Below are 4,969 nucleotides of genomic sequence, written 5' to 3'. Positions count from 1 at the left end.
CACGAGGAGTTCCGGAATGGTCCGGAGGTAAAGGTTTATATATGGGAAGTTGTCATACGGTCGCCGGAAAGGTTCGGGGGCATATCAGTATTGTACCGGGGCCACCGGAGGGGTTCCGGGGGTCCACCGGGAGGGGCCACTGTAGGATCGAAAGTATGTCTAGAGGGGGGGTGATTAGACTACTTGACCAAATAAAAACTTAACCTTTTCCCAATTTTAGTTCTTGGCAGATTTTAGCTATTGTAGGACAAGTCAAGCAATCATTACACAATTCAAGCAAGCATGCAAAGAGTATATTGGCAGCGGAAAGTAAAGCATGCAACTTGCAAGAATGTAAAGGGAAGGGTTTGGAGAATTCAAACGCAATTGGAGACACGGATGTTTTTCCCGTGGTTCGGATAGGTGGTGCTATCCTACATCCACGTTGATGGAGACTTCAACCCACGAAGGGTAACGGTCGCGCGAGTCCACGAAGGGCTCCACCCAGAAGGGTCCACGAAGTAGCAACCTTGTCTATCCCACCATGGCCATCGCCCACGAAGGACTTGCCTCACTAGCGGTAGATCTTCACGAAGTAGGCGATCTCCTTGCCCTTACAAACTCCTTGGTTCAACTCCACAATCTTGTCGGAGGCTCCCAAGTGACACCTAGCCAATCTAGGAGACACCACTCTCCAAGAAGTAACAAATGGTGTGTTGATGATGAACTCCTTGCTCTTGTGCTTCAAATGATAGTCTCCCCAACACTCAACTCTCTCTCATAGGATTTGGATTTTGTGGAAAGAAGATTTGAGTGGAAAGCAAATTGGGGAAGGCTAGAGATCAAGATTCATATGGTAGGAATGGAATATCTTGGTCTCAACACATGAGTAGGTGGTTCTCTCTCAGAACATATGAGTTGGAATTGTGTATGTGTTCTGATGGCTCTCTCCACGAATGAAGAGGAGGTGGAGGGGTATATATAGCCTCCATACAAAATCCAACCGTTACACACAGCTTTCCAATCTCGGTGGGACCGAATCAACAAACTCGGTCGGACCGAAAAGGTAAACCTAGTGACCGTTAGAGATTTTCGGTGGGACTGACATGCAACTCGGTAGGACCGATATGGTTAGGGTTTGGGCATAATGTAATCTCGGTGAGACCGATTACACAAACTCGGTGAGACCGAGTTTGGTAATAAGCTAACCAGAGAGTTGGTCAGGTAAACTCGGTGGGACCGATCTGCTCTTTCGGTGAGACCGAAAAGTTACAAAAAGGAAACAGAGAGTTTACACTGCAATCTCGGTGGGACCGATTCGCTCTTTCGGTGAGACCGAAAAGTTACGAAAGGGAAACAGAGAGTTTGCAATCCCATCTCGGTGAGACCGAGATCCCTATCGGTAGAACCGAATTGCTAGGGTTTGGCAGTGGCTTATGACAAGTGAAAGTCGGTGGCGCCGGATAGAAAGAATCGGTAGGACCGAGTTTGGCTTAGGGTTTAGGTCATATGTGGATATGGGAAAGTAGTTGAGGGTTTTGGAGCATATCACTAAGCACATGAAGCAAAAGGCTCATTAAGCAACACCTCATCCCTCCTTGATAGTATTGGCTTTTCCTAAAGACTCAATGTGATCTTGGATCACTAAAATATAAAATGAAGAGTCTTGAGCTTTTGAGCTTGAGCCAATCCTTTGTCCTTAGCATTTTGAGGGTTCCACTTTCACATCCATGCCATGCCAATCATTGAGCTTTCCTGAAATAGTCATCTTGGAATAGCATTAGCTCAATGAGCTATATGTTGTTATGAATTACCAAAACCACCTAGGGATAGTTGCACTTTCAGCCACCTCTTCCGGGGGCCTTATGGGCTGTATGGAGAAGGAAACCAGCCCAAGTGGGCTGGGGCGCCACACCCCCTAGGGCCCATGCGCCTAGGGTTTGGGGGAAACCCTAAGGGGGGCGCCCCTTGCTTGGAAGGCAAGCCCCCCCCCTTGGCCGCCGCCCCCCCCCTCTAGATCCCATCTAGAGGGGGCCGGCCCCCTTCCCCCTTCCCCTATAAATAGAGGGGTGAGGGGAGGGCTGCACACAAGATCCAAGGCGCAGCCCCTCCCCTTCCCAACATCTCTCCTCCTCCGTCACGATCTTGACGAAGCCCTGCCGGAGTACTGCTGCTCCACCACCACCACGCCATTGTGCTGCTGCTGGAGCCATCTTCCTCAACCTCTCCTTCCCCCTTGCTGGATCAAGAAGGAGGAGACGTCACGCTGACCGTACGTGTGTTGAACGCGGAGGTGCCGTCCGTTCGGCGCTAGGATCTCCGGTGATTTGGATCACGTCGAGTACGACTTCCTCATCCCCGTTCTTTGAACGCTTTCGCGCGTGATCTACAAAGGTATGTAGATGCAATCCGATCACTCGTTGCTAGATGAACTCATAGATGGATCTTGGTGAAACCGTAGGAAAATTTTTGTTTTCTGCAACGTTCCCCAACAGTGGCATCATGAGCTAGGTCTATGCGTAGTTCTCTTTGCAGGAGTAGAACACAATTTGTTGTGGGCGTAGATGTTGTCAACTTTCTTGCCGCTACTAGTCTTATCTTGCTTCAACGGTATTGTGGGATGAAGCGGCCCGGACCAACCTTACACGTACGCTTACGTGAGACCGGTTCCACCGACTGACATGCACTAGTTGCATAAGGTGGCTGGCGGGTGTCTGTCTCTCCCACTTTAGTTGGAGTGGATTCGATGAAAAGGGTCCTTATGAAGGGTAAATAGAAGTTGACAAATCACGTTGTGGCTTTCACGTAGGTAAGAGAACGTTCTTGCTAGAACCCTATTGCAGCCACGTAAAACTTGCAACAACAATTAGAGGACGTCTAACTTGTTTTTGCAGCAAGTGTTTTGTGATATGATATGGCCAAAGTTGTAATGAATAATGAATGATATATATGTGATGTATGAGATGTTCATGCTATTGTAATTGTAGGGGAACGTAGTAATTTCAAAAAAATTCCTACTCACACGCAAGATCATGGTGATGCATAGCAACGAGAGGGGAGAGTGTGATCTACGTACCCTTGTAGATCGACAACGGAAGCGTTTGGTTGATGTAGTCGTACGTCTCCACGGCCCGACCGATCAAGCACCGAAACTACGGCACCTCCGAGTTCTAGCACACGTTCAGCTCGATGACAATCCCCGGACTCCGATCCAGCAAAGTGTCAGGAAAGAGTTCCGTCAGCACGACGGCGTGGTGACGATCTTGATGCACTACCATCGCAGGGCTTCGCCTAAGCACCGCTACAATATTATCGAGGACTATGGTGGAAGGGGGCACCGCACACGGCTAAGAATATGATCACGTGGATCAACTTGTGTGTCAAGGGGTGCCCCCTGCCCCCATATATAAAGGATCAAGGGGAGGAGGCCGGCCGGCCCTCTATGGCGCGCCAAGGAGGAGTCCTCCTCCTAGTAGGAGTAGGACTCCTACTAGGAGGGGGAAAGAAGTGGGGAGGGAGAGGGAAAGGGGGGCGCCCCCCCCCCTCTCCTAGTCCAATTCGGACCAGGGGGGAGGAGGCGCGCGGCCCACCTTTGGCTGCCCCTCTCTCTCTCCACTAAGGCCCACATGGCCCATTACTTCTCCCGGGGGGGTTCCGGTAACCCTCCGGCTCTCCGGTTTTCTCCGAAATCACCCGGAACACTTCCGGTGTCCGAATAAAGCCGTCCAATATATCAATCTTTATGTCTTGACCATTTCGAGACTCCCCGTCATGTCCGTGATCACATCCGGGACTCCGAACTAACTTCGGTACATCAAAACTCATAAACTCATAATATAACTGTCATCGAAACCTTAAGCGTGCGGACCCTACGGGTTCGAGAACAATGTAGACATGACCGAGACACGTCTCCGGTCAATAACCAATAGCAGAACCTGGATGCTCATATTGGCTCCTACATATTCTACGAAGATCTTTATCGGTCAGACCGCATAACAACATACGTTGTTCCCTTTGTCATCGGTATGTTACTTGCCCGAGATTCGATCGTCGGTATCTCAATACCTAGTTCAATCTCGTTACCGGCAAGTCTCTTTACTCATTCCGTAATACATCATCTCGCAACTAACTCATTAGTTGCAATGCTTGCAAGGCTTATGTGATGTGCATTACCGAGAGGGCCCAGAGATACCTCTCCGACAATCAGAGTGACAAATCCTAATCTCGAAATACGCCAACCCAACATGTACCTTTGGAGACACCTGTAGAGCACCTTTATAATCACCTATTTACGTTATGACGTTTGGTAGTACACAAAGTGTTCCTCCGGCAAACGGGAGTTGCATAATCTCATAGTCATAGGAACATGTATAAGTCATGAAGAAAGCAATAGCAACATACTAAACGATCGGGTGCTAAGCTAATGGAATGGGTCATGTCAATCAGATCATTCACCTAATGATGTGATCCTGTTAATAAAATAACAACTCCTTGTTCATGGTTAGGAAACATAACCATCTTTGATTAACGAGCTAGTCAAGTAGAGGCATACTAGTGACACTCTGTTTGTCTATGTATTCACACATGTATTATGTTTCCGGTTAATACAATTCTAGCATGAATAATAAACATTTATCATGATATAAGGAAATAAATAATAAATTTATTATTGCCTCTAGGGCATATTTCTTTTAGTCTCCCACTTGCACTAGAGTCAATAATCTAGATTACACAGTAATGATTCTAACATCCATGGAGCCTTGGTGCTGATCATGTTTTGCTCGTGGAAGAGGCTTAGTCAACGGGTCTGCAATATTCAGATCCGTATGTATCTTGCAAATCTCTATGTCTCCCACCTGGACTAGATCCCGGATGGAATTGAAGCGTCTCTTGATGTGCTTGGTTCTCTTGTGAAATCTGGATTCCTTTGCCAAGACAATTGCACCAATATTATCACAAAAGATTTTCATTGGACCCGATGCACTAGGTA

The sequence above is a fragment of the Triticum dicoccoides genome, chromosome 2A (genome assembly GCF_002162155.2).
Source record: "Triticum dicoccoides isolate Atlit2015 ecotype Zavitan chromosome 2A, WEW_v2.0, whole genome shotgun sequence".
Taxonomy (NCBI): Eukaryota; Viridiplantae; Streptophyta; class Magnoliopsida; order Poales; family Poaceae; genus Triticum; species Triticum dicoccoides.
Note: the sequence above shows the minus strand (reverse complement) of the source record.